At 45.3% G+C, this 15306-nt stretch overlaps 1 protein-coding gene across 9 annotated transcripts in view; it reads left to right on the top strand.

Moving 5' to 3' along the window:
* SHANK3 (SH3 and multiple ankyrin repeat domains 3) overlaps window positions 1-15306 on the top strand; it is a 769810-nt gene that overhangs the window by 335078 nt on the left and 419426 nt on the right. The gene's annotated exons all lie outside the window — the stretch shown is intronic.

The following is a 15306-nucleotide window of genomic DNA, read 5'->3' as shown; positions in this document are numbered from 1 at the left end:
CGCAGCCTCTTCAGGCAAATCATAGTAGGCCTTCTGGGCCTCCCCACACAGGAATGGAGCGAGGATGCCAGACCACTGTTCTCGGGGCCAAGCCTCCCACAGGGCTGTCCTCTCAAAGGCCAGGAGCGTATGCCTCTACATCATCCTCCCGCGTCATTTTCTGCAGCCAATTGCTGGCCTGCATGATCTGTGTCCCATCATGGCCGTGGTTCAGCTCTGTAAGGGCCTTTACCTGGTTTACCAGTTCCCGCAAGATAGCCCGGTCTTGGGCAGCCTGGTCCATCAGCAGGCGATTAGTCTCTGGCTGGAGCTGCACTGCCTCCTGTTGGGCGGCTGCCTGGACACGAGTAGCCTCCTGCTGAGCAGCCATGGCTTGTATCAGTGCCCGCACTACCTCCTCCATTGTGGTGAAAAAAAAAATAGACCCTCTTCCCTTTTTTTTTTTTAATCCCTTCCTTCCAAACACCCTCCTTCTTCCGCTGCGCTGTGGACACCAGATCCCACTTCCGACACCAGTTGAGATAAAGTTCCTCGTATACCTTGGTGGGTCTTGCACTTATTGGCGGATTTGCTCACCTTGGAGCTTCACGGCAGCCCTCAGCTTGGCCGTTTTTCTGAATCCACAGTCCAAGTCGACTCCCCCTGTGTCTGACCAGGAGTTGGGAGGATTTGGAGGGAACCCGGGCCTGTCCTCTACTCCGGGTTCCAGCCCAGGGCCCTGTGGAATGCAGCTGTCTAGACTGCCTCCTGGAACAGCTGTGCGACAGCTACAACTCCCTGGGCTACTTCCCCATGGCCTCCTCCCAACACCTTCCTTATCCTCACCATAGGACCTTCCTCCTGATGTCTGATAATGCTTGTACACCTCAGTCCTCCAACAGTCAATGTTCTCACTCTCAGCTCCCAGTGCCTCTTGCTCCCAGCTCCTCACATGCACACCACAAACTGAAGTGAGCTCCTTTTTAAAACCCAGGTGCCCTGATTAGCCTGCCTTAATTGATTCTAGCAGCTTCTTGATTGGCTGCAGGTGTTCTAATCAGCCTGTCTGTCTTAATTGTCTCCAGAAGGTTCCTGATTGTTTTGGAACCTTCCCTATTACCTTACCCAGGGAAAAGGGACCTACTTAGCCTGGGGCTAATATATCTGCCATCTATTACTCTCCTTTAGCCATCTGGCCTGACCCTGTCACAGAGCATAGCTCCAGCACACATCTGTCATTCTTTATACCCCACCCGTACCCACATTGTGCAACAATGTTAATGACCAGCATTTGCATATGGCACCTTGCACGATACCTGTTAGACACAGATTATGACAGCAGTGATCTGAGCAATGAGTGTGTCAGGTGTGATGAGAGTAACAGGACTGTGCGCCCTCTTCAGAAGGCATTGAGGGGATCCCGGGGTCACAGTGGCTGCTTTGTAGGCTTGAGTTTGGTAAGCTTTTGACAAATCTTAGTGACAGGAGCTGACAGCAGCTGCCTCCTTGTGAGATGCTTCTGTGGCCTTTTTCCTTGGGGCACATAACCATACTGTCATATTTCAAGCATGTGGGGTCTTAAAGCTGCTCAGCACCATTCCGAAAGAACTCTCCAAATCCTGGTAGCAGGACTCCAGGAAGTGGTATGCAGGAGAGAGGTGGCAAAATATGTTCCATGGAGCTGGAACCTCACAAAATTCTGCTGCTGTGCTGGGGAACGGGTTAGTCATCTTCGCTCTCCCATGCACACGCACTTGGGAAGAGCTGTAAAGACATTGCTGGATAGGCGGAGAGGTGCTGCCTGTAGGAAGATTCCTTACCCAGGCTCATAGCAACAGAGTAAACTCTAACCTAGGAGAGCTTTGTTTCTATCTTCAGAATAAAGCACAATTAGATACTCCAAACATAAACCTAATTCTCAGATATTCCTGGGGCCAAGCTACCCAGAATATTCATTCTCTTGCACCAGAATGAGGTGAAATTTTCAGCTGCGCACATTTTGATGCAGAAGCTGTGGAAGCAGAGCCATTTCCACTGAGATTCCCTTTGGAATTTTGGGTGAATCAGGATGTGAATCCTACATGATTTCTAAACAAAGAAAACGTTTCTAGGATCCTTGAGAAACCCTAGATTTCTGCACAATACTACTGCTAAACAGCCATGTTCTTCTATCTTACCCCATGGCCCTTGGATCCTTCTGTGGGGCCAGTGGAAAGACCTCATCATCCCCTGCCAATCTCTTCATAGGAAAGGGGGTCCCAGAGCCCAGGTCAGGAATTCAGAAAGTGCAAGTCAAGCAGAGGAGAAAGAAATGAATCTGGAATAACTCATGCACATCCCAGAAAGTGGTCACCAGAGAGTGTATTAGTAACACCGAGGAAGAAGTCATCATCACTCTTGGTAAAATTAGGACAAGATTTGCAACAATGTTGGTGGCCTCTTCATCCCCTCTTCCACTTCCTAGTGCCCAGGGTCTGAGGACCCTGTGAGGCCCTGTCTACATGGGTGAAAAAGATTTAGTTGGGGAAACCTGAGGAAGCCATGGAAGGCCAGTTTGGACTGGCACAAAGAGCACGGGGGACAGAGGTCCCTGAACGAGACGCGCCCAAAAGACCCCAGCACTTAAAACCCTCCCAAGAGATGAAGCAAATCGGAGATCAAAGCGGACCCTGGACGGCCTGTGCACAGGACAGAACTCTTGTCCACCCTTCCCCTCTTCTTCTGACATTACACCCAGGCTTGGCCAGGCTTGGGTCGTGCGTGTGATAGTATGAAAGTGGGTTAGGCACTGATGCTTTCTTTCTTCCCCTGAGTGACGTGGGGAGCCCCCAGCACTGACCACTGTGATTAAACCACTGTTGAATGTCCACACTATGCTTCTTGTGTTGGCAGAGTGCATCCACACTAGCAGCTCTTGCATCGACACAGAGAGCAGTGCACTGTGCGTAGTTACCCCACTGCGCAATTAGCCACAGGGTGCTTTGGGAAGGGTTTGCAATGCCTCATGGGGTAGGTACAGCATCACGCAATGCAAATTTCTCAATCCCATCATTCCCTGTGCATCCTACTAGATTTCCAATTGCTTTTCAACTACCCTGGTAACCTGCAAGCCAACCATCTGTGTCAGAAAGCATGGATCCTGCACTACTGTTCAGGACTGTGCTGTGCGTTATGAACACAAGGCTATACAATGAGCCCAACAGGGGGCAATTCAGCTGAGTGAGGCTTTGAAAGAGCAGTTTAACACTGAGCCACAGTAATGTGTGTTGCTGTAGTATGCTAAGCCTGGAATTGTTTGTTTGCACCGTGCTATGAACCTTTTAATGATTGCTGTGTGTGCCTGACTATAACAATGCACATGCACCTGTTGCTATTGCCTGTGAATTTGAGCAGCAGCCATCATGTGATGGAGAATAAGAAGATAAATTCAGTTTCCCTAAGTAGATTTTTATTCCACACCCATGCAAACATACCTTTGTAATGCTGAAGTAAACATCATACGTGCAGGGGAAAGTATCTTTAGAGGGGAGGGAAAAGGGGATTCACAAACACATACACTAAGGAGGCTCTCACAGCTGGGTGTATGTGCAGCTGTCATTATGTGTAATCTCCTGCGGAGTGGAGTGCCTAGGGTACTGCTGTGGCCCTGGAAGATACGTGGAATGTGTGTGGGAGGAGAGGGAGGAAAGTGTAGGGAGGTCCTGGAATGCTGTTTTTTTTCTAATTAAGCTTTGTAATATTGGAGATGGTTTCAGCCAGAATTAAAACAAACCTCAAACATAGGAATTTATTTCACAGAGTTTATTTACATTTTTATCTAATGATTTGTTGTAGAGTGTGTAACTCACATGCAGCGCACTGCAGACTGAGATGTACGGAGAACTCCCTTGTGATTCTCTTCACAGTGATTTCTCTTTGTATCAGGACTTGTGCACCTATGCCAAGAGGAAAGGATTTGATCCCCTTTGCTTATGATTTCTCTGTAGCTACTAGCTCTTATGAATTCTGTTGTAAAAACAAGTACAACCCCAATACAGAACTGAGGCAAAAGAGCATATCAGAGCAAAAATAACTACAGGTGCAGTGGAAAGACAGGTTTCAGAGTAACAGCCGTGTTAGTCTGTATTCGCAAAAAGAAAAGGAGTACTTGTGGCACCTTAGAGACTAACCAATTTATTTGAGCATGAGCTTTCGTGAGCTGTAGCTCACGAAAGCTCATGCTCAAATAAATTGGTTAGTCTCTAAGGTGCCACAAGTACTCCTTTTCTTTTAGTGGAAAGACAGAGATTCTTGAAATTGGAGGCACTGGGCCAGTTTTTTTTTCTGAAACCTGATTGCTTTTGAGACACCCCCCTCCTTCTTTTGACAGAGGTGAGAGTCCAAAGGATACCACTGTGCATCTGTGATCATGGTGGAGGTAGAGACCCAAGTCATATTGTCCAAATAACAAAAGTTCATTCCAATTCTGAATATGTACAATGTAATGGCAGTACATTATCTGTCCTGCATGACACTGACTCACTTTTAATTACGCTGTACAGAGCCATGGAATGCTGCAATTTATTTTAATATAAAGTAACATGTTTACTAAAGTAAAGATGTCTTGAAAATAGGGTATTGTTTTAACACAAAAACTGTCCTCAGGAGATGTAAATCTGTTTTATTTAATGAATAATCTACAATAGGCGTACAAAATTTGTACCAATTTCCCACCCTCCATCAGTATTTTAGCTGTGTGCAGTTTACATCTATATGAAAAAGTGAATGCCAGTGGTGTCTGTTTATACTTGTCCAGGGGAAGTTTTAATTCTGTTTCTTTTCATTCTTTCTGAAAACCATGCCCTCTTTTCCTACAGCCTGAGGTTAAGCACCCTGACCCCCACCCTGACTGCTCCCCCACCAGCCCTCCACCCATATACCCCCACTCTGACACCAACTCCCACCTTCCACCAGAGCCCCCACCCTGACTGCTCTCCCCACTCACATACCAGTATTCTGACCCCAGCCCCCACCTTCCTCCACAGGTGCCACCCATGTTCGGATTTCCAATTAGGCACAGAAGGTACGTGCCTAGGGGCGCCAGTGTTCTAGGGGCACCTAAAAGTTAAAAGTGGGTTAAAAGTTAAAAAGTTAATACATACGTGCTTAAAAGTGGTTAGCATAAGCTTATTTTTAAAAATTATAAACAACCCAAAGATAAAATTACATGGGAAACTGTGGCAACACTATACCTGGATTTCATATTGCGTGTGATACGGCTCTGCTTGTTCGTGATTGGCCACCATCGTCACTGTCTTTAGATGCTTGTGTGTATGCACTAAGTTTAGTTACCAGCCCGCATCTGTGCTTGCAGCTATATTCATGCATGTACACAAATGCTATTTCTACCTTTACCATAGTATATTGCGGCCAACATGGATTTGATACGATATGAAATAAGTTTCACGTTCATATTGGTGCAGGGTATTTTTTGTCCCAGTGACAATGAGCGAACCAAAGAAGAAATTGCGTGATTATCAAAATAGGACTGACAGAAGCAGAACATAAAAAGACAGCCAAGTTCCTAAATAAAGTTCTGAAAATCAACATTTATTTTGGTAGTCGGGGCAGTTCAAAGCGTCGTGATAAAACCGTGAATGCTGAAAAGGAAAAATGTAGTGTTAATGATAAGGGTGTATTAGAGACAGTGGATGAAGAAACTGGTATTCATGACAACTCTATACTTTCTGTGTCTGATAGAAAAAAATACAGAAATGAAACAGTGGCTGCAAACGTGCGTCATCTTACAACTGTGATGTTTAGCATTAGCATTGATCCCGCCGAGTGGATAATTAATGATGAAACACGAGTTTGTATAGCAATGCATGGTGCACATCAGAATACTGAAGTAGGCTTTGACAAATCAAAGTGAGTTATGGAGACAATACATTAAGATTTTGTTCGGATGAACTTTTTAAAAGGAAGCTAAAGAGTAGCAAAGTAAGAGCGTGGCTAGTTTATTCAGAAAGTAAAGGTAGTATGTTTTCTGTACTGTGCCTTCTTTTCGGCAACAAACTAAATGCATTTTGTACGGGATTCAGCAACTGGAAGAATGGTGCAATGTGTGTTCTACGGCACAAAAATTCATGTTACCACATGTCATGTGTCGCCGCTTTGAAAATAAGAGGAACTGCCAAGGGGCGAGTCAACAGAATTCTTATGCAACAGTTGGAAAAGGAAAGGCAGTAATGGAGAAGTGTTTTAAGATGTGTACCTGCAACGGTCAAATCTCTTGTGATTCGCGGACTGCGATTTTGAGGTGATGATGAGTGTTTTGGTAATGTGCACAACAGCAGTTACCTTGGAACATTGGAACTGATTACACAATTTGATTAATTTCTGTCAGAACATTTGCAGCGGTATGGAAATGTGGGCAGCGGGCACACTTCCTACCTCTCTAAAACTGTGCAATGAATTTATTCAACTAATGAGTGATAAATTAACTGCACAAATTCTGAATAAAGTTAAGAATGCAAAATATTATGGAATAAGCATTGATTTGACTCCAGACATTTCACATGTGGACCAGTTAACGTTCATAATAAGATATATAAAAGTAGGTGGCACAGCCATAGAACAATATATGGGCTTTATACCCAATGCAGGGCATAAATCTCAACAGCTTGCAGAGACTATACTGAATACTTTGGACAAATATGGCCTAGACATTAGGGACTGCCGTGGTTAGTCTTACAATAATGCAAGCAATATGTCTGGTGCGTCTGGTGGAAGCTTGCTAAACAACCAGTGGGGCCCCTGGACAATCGAGATACAAAAGGAGCACTTAAAGATGATAAAGTCATCGCAGAGAAACTAAATGAATTCTTTCCTTCAGTCTTCATGGCTGAGGATGTTAGGGAGATTCCCAAACCTGAGCCATCTTTTGTAGGTGAGAAATCTGAGGAATTGTCACAGATTGAAGTGTCACTAGAGGAGGTTTTGGAATTAGTTGAGAAACTTGACAGTAACAAGTCACCAGGACTAGATGGCATTCACCCAAGAGTTCTGAAAGAACTCAAATGTGAAATTGCAGAACTATTAACTATGGTTTGTAACCTGTCCTTTAAATCAGCTACTGTACCAATGACTAGAAGACAGCTAATGTAACGCCAGTATTTAAGAAGGGCTCTAGAGGTGATCCTGGCAATTACAGACTGGTAAGTCTAACTTCAGTACAGGGCAAATTAGTTGAAACAATAGTAAAGAATAAAATTGTCAGACACATAGAAGAACATAAATTGTTGCACAAAAGTCAACGTGGTTTCGTTAAAGGGAGATATGTCTTACTAATCTATTAGAGTTCTTTGAGGGGGTCGACAAACATGTGGACAAGGGGGATCCAGTGGACATAGTGTACTTAGATTTCCCAAAAGCCTTTGACAAGGTCCCTCACCAAAGGCTCTTATGTAAATTAAGTTGTCATGGGATAAGAGGGAAGATCCTTTCATGGATTGAGAACTGGTTAAAAGACAAGGAACAAAGGGTAGGAATAAATGGTAAATTTTCAGAATGGAAAGGGGTAACTAGTGGTGTTCCCCAAGGGTCAGTCCTAGGACCAATCCTATTCAACTTATCAGAAATGATCTGGAGAAGGGGTAAACAGTGAGGTGGCAAAGTTTGCAGATGAGATTAAACTGATACGAACAGATTTAATAATTTTATTAAGATAACATTGAAGTAAAAAAGAAAACGGTACAGAGTTTAGGCATAGAAGTTTCTGGTTATCAGGGAATAAGGTACAGATTATCAAGGGGTGCGAAATTCGGTTTAGGAACTGGTGGCATAAGGAATACATAATCTGCAATCTCCCCGATTGGGGGTAAAAGTTTAACCAGTCAAAGTACAGACATTGAGATATGGGGGTATGTTGTCCATATAATGGCTATGTTCACGTGTGGAGTATAATGAGTGGATACGATGATGGGGATGGATCTACCCTCATTTGGTGGGATTTAATGTTCCATGGGTTTATGGTTCAAGTTCATATGGTCCAATGGAAAAAGCCTCTCAGTCCCTTTCCCATAGTGGATGCACGATGTCATACCGGCTCACACCTCCTGGTACTGTCGGTGGCTGGTGATGTGTTCGATGCAGATGTCCCTGGACCATCGGATGATGTCCGAGACCATGAGGCGCCACATGAGCAGTGCATAGCGTCAACCGATCCCACAGGTCTGCAGCGCACGCTCGTTGCAGGGGTCCCAAGTGACCAGGGCTCCGACGATCAGGGCATCCATCTGCACCTCGTAGCCCTTCGCTCTCAGGGTGTGGGCCAGAGGGGCGTATTTTTCCAGCTTAGAATCATAGAATATCAGGGTTGGAAGGGACCTCAGGAGGTCATCTAGTCCAACCCCCAAAGTAAAAGTCTGAGCTTCCGAGCTCAGGCTTCTCGGAAGGCCGGGGTAAAGTTCTCGAAGGAGACCGTGATGTTGACGAGGATGATCTTTTTCTGGGCCTCGTCGGTGACTACCACGTCAGGTCGCAACTGGCTGTCAATACCGGGGATGGTGCAATTCACGGCGACCTCTCCCAGGCGCGGTGTGATGGCTTTCACTAGGCGGTTCTGGATGGCTTTGTGGCGCAGCTGCCCTAAACTGCTCAAGATAGTTAAGACCAAAGCAGACTATGAAGAACTTCAAAAAGATCTCACAAAACTAAGTGATTGGGAAACAAAATGGCAAATGAAATTTAATGTGGATAAATGTAAAGTAATGCACATTGGGAAAAATAACCCTAACTATACATACAATATGATGGGGGCTCATTTAGCTACAACTAATCAGGAGAAAGATCTTGGAGTCATCGTGGATAGTTCTCTGAAGACGTCCACGCAGTGTGCAGCGGCAGTCAAAAAAGCAAACGGGATGTTAGGAATAATTAAAAAAGGGATAGAGAATAAGATGGAGAATATCTTATTCCCCTTATAAATCCATGGTATGCCCTCATCTTGAATACTGTGTATAGATGTGGTCCCCTCATCTCAAAAAAGATATACCGGCATTAGAAAAGGTTCAGAAAAGAGCAACTAAAATGATTTGGGCTTTTGAACGGGTCCCCTATGAGGAGCGATTAAAGAGGCTAGGACTTTTCATCTTGAAAAAGAGGAGACTAAGTGGGGATATGACAGAGGTCTATAAAATCATGACTGGTGTGGAGAAAGTGAATAAGGGAAAGTTATTTACTTGTTCCCATAATATAAGAACCAGGGGCCACCAAATGAAATTAATGGGCAGCAGGTTTAAAACAAATAAAAGGAAATTCTTCTTCACTCAGCACGCAGTCAACCTGTGGAACTCCTTGCCTGAGGAGGTTGTGAAGTCTAGGACTATAACAGAGGGACTGAGAAAGAGGGGCGATCAGCGAGTTATCTCAAGTGCCTATACACAAATGCAAGAAGCCTGGGAAACAAGCAGGGAGAACTGGAAGTCCTGGCATAGTCAAGGAATTATGATGTGACTGGAATAACAGAGGCTTGGTGGGATAACTCACATAACTCACATGATAACTCCTTGCCTACAGACAGCCCCCCAACCTGAAGCAAATACTCACCAGCAACCACACACCACACAACAGAACCACTAACCCAGGAATCTATCCTTGCAACACAGCCCGTTGCCAACTGTGACCACATATCTATTCAGGGGACACCATCACAGGGCCTAATCACATCAGCCACACTATCAGAGGCTCATTCACCTGCACATCCACTAATGTGATATATGCCATCATGTGCCAGCAATGCCCCTCTGCCATGTACGTTGGTCAAATTGGACAGTCTCTACGTAAAAGAATAAATGGACACAAATCAGATGTCAAGAATTATAACATTCATAAACCAGTCGGAGAACATTTCAATCTCTTTGGTCACGCGATTACAGACATGAAAGTTGTGATATTACAACAAAAAAACTTCAAATCCAGACTCCAGCGAGAAACTGTTGAATTGGAATTCATTTACAAATTGGATACAATTAACTTAGGCTTGAATAGAGACTGGGAGCGGATAAGTCATTATGCAAAGTAACCTCTTTCCCCTTGTTTTTTCCTACCCCCCCCCCCAGACATTCTTGTTAAACCCTGGATTTGTGCTGGAAATGGCCCACCTTGATTATCATACACATTGTAAGGAGAGTGGTCACTTTAGATAAGCTATTACCAGCAGGAGAGTGGGGTGGGGGGAGGTATTTCTTCATGCTTTGTGTGTATAAAAAGATCTTCTACACTTTCCACAGTATGCATCCAATGAAGTGAGCTTTAGCTCACGAAAACTTATGCTCAAATAAATTGGTTAGTCTCTAAGGTGCCACAAGTACTCCTTTTCTTTTTGCGAATACAGACTAACACGGCTGTTACTCTGAAACCTGTCACATGACCGGAGTACTGTCATGGAGGGATATAAACTGTTCAGGAAGGACAGGCAGGGCAGAAAAGGTGGAGGAGTTGCACTGTATGTAAGGGATCAGTATGACTGCGCAGAGCTCAAGTATGAAACTGCAGAAAAACTTGAGAGTCTCTGGATTAAGTTTAGAAGCGTGAGCAACAAGGGTGATGTCGTGGTGCGAGTCTGCTATAGACCACCGGACCAGGGGGATGAGGTGGACGAGGCTTTCTTCCGGCAACTCACGGAAGTTACTAGATCTCAGGCCCTGGTTCTCATTCTCAATCACTCTGATATCTGCTGGGAAAGCAATACAGCGGTGCACAACAATCCAGAAAGTTTTTGGAAAGGGTAGGGGACAATTTCCTGGTACAAGTGCTGGAGGAACCAACTAGGGGCAGAGCTCTTCTTGACCTGCTGCTCACAAACCGGGAAGAATTAGTAGGGGAAGCTAAAGTGGATGGGAACCTGGGAGGCAGTGACCATGAGATGGTCGAGTTCAGGATCCTGACACAAGGAAGAAAGGAGAGCAGCAGAATACGAACCCTGGACTTCAGAAAAGCAGACTTTGACAACCTCAGGGAACTGATGGGCAGGATCCCCTGGGAGAATAACATGAGGGGGAAAGGAGTCCAGGGGAGCTGACTGTATTTTAAAGAATCCTTATTGAGGTTACAGGGACAAACCATCCCCATGTGTAGAAAGAATAGTAAATATGTCAGGCGACCAGCTTGGCTTAACAGTGAAATCCTTGCTGATCTTGAACACAAAAAGGAAGCTTACAAGAAGTGGAAGATTGGACAGATGACCAAGGAGGAGTATAAAAATATTGCTGGGGGATGCAGGAGTATAATCAGGAAGGCCAAATCCCACCTGGAGTTGCACCTAGCAAGAGACGTTAAGAGTAACAAGAAGGGTTTCTTCAGGTATGTTGGCAACAAGAAGAAAGTCAAGGAAAGTGTGGGCCCCTTACTGAATGAGGGAGGCAACCTAGTGACAGAGGATGTGGAAAAAGCTAATGTACTCAATGCTTTTTTTGCCTCTATCTTCACGAACAAGGTCAGCTCCCAGACTACTGCACTGGGCAGCACAACATGGGGAGGAGGTGACCAGCCCTCTGTGGAGAAAGAAGTGGTCGGGACTATTTAGAAAAGCTGGACAAGTACAAGTCCATGAGGCCGGATGCGCTGCATCCGAGAGTGCTAAAGGAGTTGGTGGATGTGATTGCAGAGCCATTGGCCATTATCTTTGAAAACTCATGGCGATCTGGGGAAGTCCCGGACAACTGGAAAAAAGGTAATGTAGTGCCCATCTTTAAAAAAGGGAAGGAGGAGGATCCTGGGTACTACAGGCCAGTCAGCCTCACCTCAGTCCCTGGAAAAATCATGGAGCAGATCCTCAAGGAATCAATTCTGAAGCACTTAGAGGAGAGGAAAGTGATCAGGAACAGTCAGCATGGATTCACCAAGGGCAAGTCGTGCCTGACTAATCTAATTGCCTTCTATGACGAGATGACTGGCTCTGTGGATGAGGGGAAAGCGGTGGATGTGTTGTTCCTTGACTTTAGCAAAGTTTTTGACACAGTCTCCCACAGTATTCTTGCCAGAAAGTTAAAGAAGTATGGGCTGGATGAATGGACGATAAGGTGGATAGAAAGTTGGCTAGATTGTCGGGCTCAACGGGTAGTGATCAATGTCTCCATGGCTAGTTGGCAGCCGGTATCAAGTGGAGTGCCCCAAGGGTCGGTCCTCGGGCCAGTTTTGTTCAATATCTTCATAAATGATCTGGAGGATGGTGTGGATTGCACCCTGAGCAAGATTACAAATGACACTAAACTGGGAGGAGAGGTAGATACGCTGGAGGGTAGGGATAGGATACAGAGGGCCCTAGACAAATTGGAGGATTGGGCCAAACGAAATCTGATGAGGTTCAACAAGGACAAGTGCAGAGTCCTGCACTTAGGACAGAAGAATCCCATGCACCGCTACAGACTAGGGACCGAATGGCTAGGCAGCAGTTCCACAGAAAAGGACCTAGGGGTAACAGTGGACGAGAAGCTGGATAAGAGTCAACAGTGTGCCCTTGTTGCCAACAAGGCCAATGGCATTTTGGGATGTATACGTAGGGGCATTGCCAGCAGATCAAGGGACGTGATCTTTCCCCTCTATTTGACATTGGTGAGGCCTCATCTGGAGTACTGTGTCCAGTTTTGGGCCCCACACTACAAGAAAAATGTGGAAAAATTGGAAAGAGTCCAGCGAAGGGCAACAAAAATGATTAGGGGACTGGAACACATGACTTATGAGGAGAGGCTCAGGGAACTGAGATTGTTTAGTCTGCGGAAGAGAAGAATGAGGGGGATCTGACAGCTGCTGTCAACTACCTGAAAGTGGGTTCCAAAGAGGATGGATCTAGACTGTTGTCAGTGGTAGTTGATGACAGAACGAGGAGTAATGGTCTCAAATTACAGTGGAGGAGGTTTCGGTTGGATATTAGGTAAAACTTTTTCACTAGGAGGGTGGTGAAACACTGGAATGCGTTACCTAGGGAGGTGGTGGAATCTCCTTCCTTAGAGGTTTTTAAGGTCAGGCTTGACAAAGCCCTGGCTGGGATGATTTAGTGGGGGATCGGTCCTGCTTTGAGGTGACCTCCTGACCCTTATATTCTATGATTCTATGAACAGGGTTTAAAAGAGAATTTGATAAATTCATGGAGGTTAAGTCCATTAATGGCTATAAGCCAGGATGGATAAGGAATGGTATCCCTAGCCTCTGTTTGTCAGATGGTGGAGATGGATGGCAAGAGAGAGATCACTTGATCATTATCTGTTAGATTCACTCCCCCTGGGGCACCTGGCATTGGCCACTGTCGGCAGACAGGATACTGGGCTGGATGGACCTTTGGTCTGACCCGGTATGGCCATTCTTATGTTCTTATGAAGTCAGGCTTACAACATACTGTTTGAACACTTCAGTTTTCTAGAAAACTTAGACATTTACTATATCGGAAATCTTGACTGGTGCTGCTAATTTGTTAGCGGAGTTCAATGAGTACTTGAAATATTCATTTACAGATGAATGTATCCACCTCACCAGGCAACTGAAGGAATTGATGGAGGAGACAACCATCCCATTGACACAGTTGTGCAGTATGTTGCTTGAGTAGGACTTGCAGGATAATTATCTGAATGTGTAGATTGCCCTTCACTTTTTTCTCTCAACTCCAGCGATGAACTGTTCAGGAGATCATAGTTGCCGACTTTCATTCAGTAAATAAGCACCCCGACTTTCACAATTAGCCAAAAATCATAGAATCATAGAATATCAGGGTTAGAAGGGACCTCAGGAGGTCATCTAGTCCAACCCCCTGCTCAAAAGCAGGACCAATCCCCAATTAAATCATCCCAGCCAGGGCTTTGTCAAGCCTGACCTTAAAAACTTCTAAGGAAGGAGATTCCACCACCTCCCTAGGCAACGCATTCCAGTGTTTCACCACCCTCCTAGTGAAAAAAGTTTTTCCTAATATCCAACCTAAACCTCCCCCACTGCAACTTGAGACCATTACTCCTTGTCCTGTCCTCTTCTACCACTGAGAATAGTCTAGAACCATCCTCTCTGGAACCACCTCTCAGGTAGTTGAAAGCAGCTATCAAATCCCCCCTCATTCTTCTCTTCTGCAGACTAAACAATCCCAGTTCCCTCAGCCTCTCCTCATAAGTCATGTGTTCCAGACCCCTAATCATTTTTGTTGCCCTTCGCTGGACTCTTTCCAATTTATCCACATCCTTCTTGTAGTGTTGGGCCCAAAACTGGACACAGTACTCCAGATGAGGCCTCACCAATGTCAAATAGAGGGGGACGATCACGTCCTTCGATCTGCTGGCTATGCCCTTACTTATACATCCCAAAATGCCATTGACCTTCTTGGCAACAAGGGCACACTGCTGACTCATATCCAGCTTCTCGTCCACTGTCACCCCTAGGTCCTTTTCCGCAGAACTGCTGCCTAGCCATTCGCTCCCTAGTCTGTAGCTGTGCATTGGGTTCTTCCGTCCTAAGTGCAGGACCCTGCACTTATCCTTATTGAACCACATCAGATTTATTTTGGCCCAATCCTCCAATTTGTCTAGGTCCCTCTGTATCCTATCCCTGCTCTCCAGCGTATCTACCACTCCTCCCAGTTTAGTATCATCCGCAAATTTGCTGAGGGTGTAATCCATGCCATCCTCCAGATCATTTATGAAGATATTGAACAAAACCGGCCCCAGGACCCTGGGGTACTCCACTTGACACCGGCTGCCAGCTAGACATGGAGCCATTGATCACTACCCGTTGAGCCCGACAATCTAGCCAACTTTCTACCCACCTTATAGTGCATTCATTCAGCCCATACTTCTTTAACTTGCTGACAAGAATAGTGTGGGAGACTGTGTCAAAAGCTTTGCTAAAGTCAAGAAACAATACATCCACTGCTTTCCCTTCATCCACAGAACCAGTAATCTCATCATAGAAGGCGATTAGATTAGTCAGGCATGACCTTCCCTTGGTGAATCCATGCTGACTGTTCCTGATCACTTTCCTTTCATGTAAGTGCTTCAGGATTGATTCTTTGAGGACCTGCTCCATGATTTTTCTGGGGACTGAGGTAATCCAATCAAGGTAATCCAATTTCAAAACAAGGCCAAAACAAGCCAATCCCTAAGAACTGCAACATCCTATGTGACTAGATCCCCCTGGTGTGCAGTCTGGGACTGTGGTGGGCCTGCTGTGCACCCCTGACTCTCTCCTCCCTTTGCCCCCGCTTGTCTCCCTTGCTTGCCGGGAGCCGATCAAAAAAAAAGAAGCAACAAGCTACAAGATAAACAAGCAACAAGCTAAAAGCAAATAACTAGCCAACAAGCAACTCACAAG

The sequence above is a fragment of the Lepidochelys kempii genome, chromosome 1 (assembly GCF_965140285.1).
Source record: "Lepidochelys kempii isolate rLepKem1 chromosome 1, rLepKem1.hap1, whole genome shotgun sequence".
NCBI lineage: Eukaryota > Metazoa > Chordata > Testudines > Cheloniidae > Lepidochelys > Lepidochelys kempii.
The sequence above is the reverse complement of the archived record's forward strand: the minus strand, read 5'-3'. Positions and strand labels throughout refer to the sequence as shown.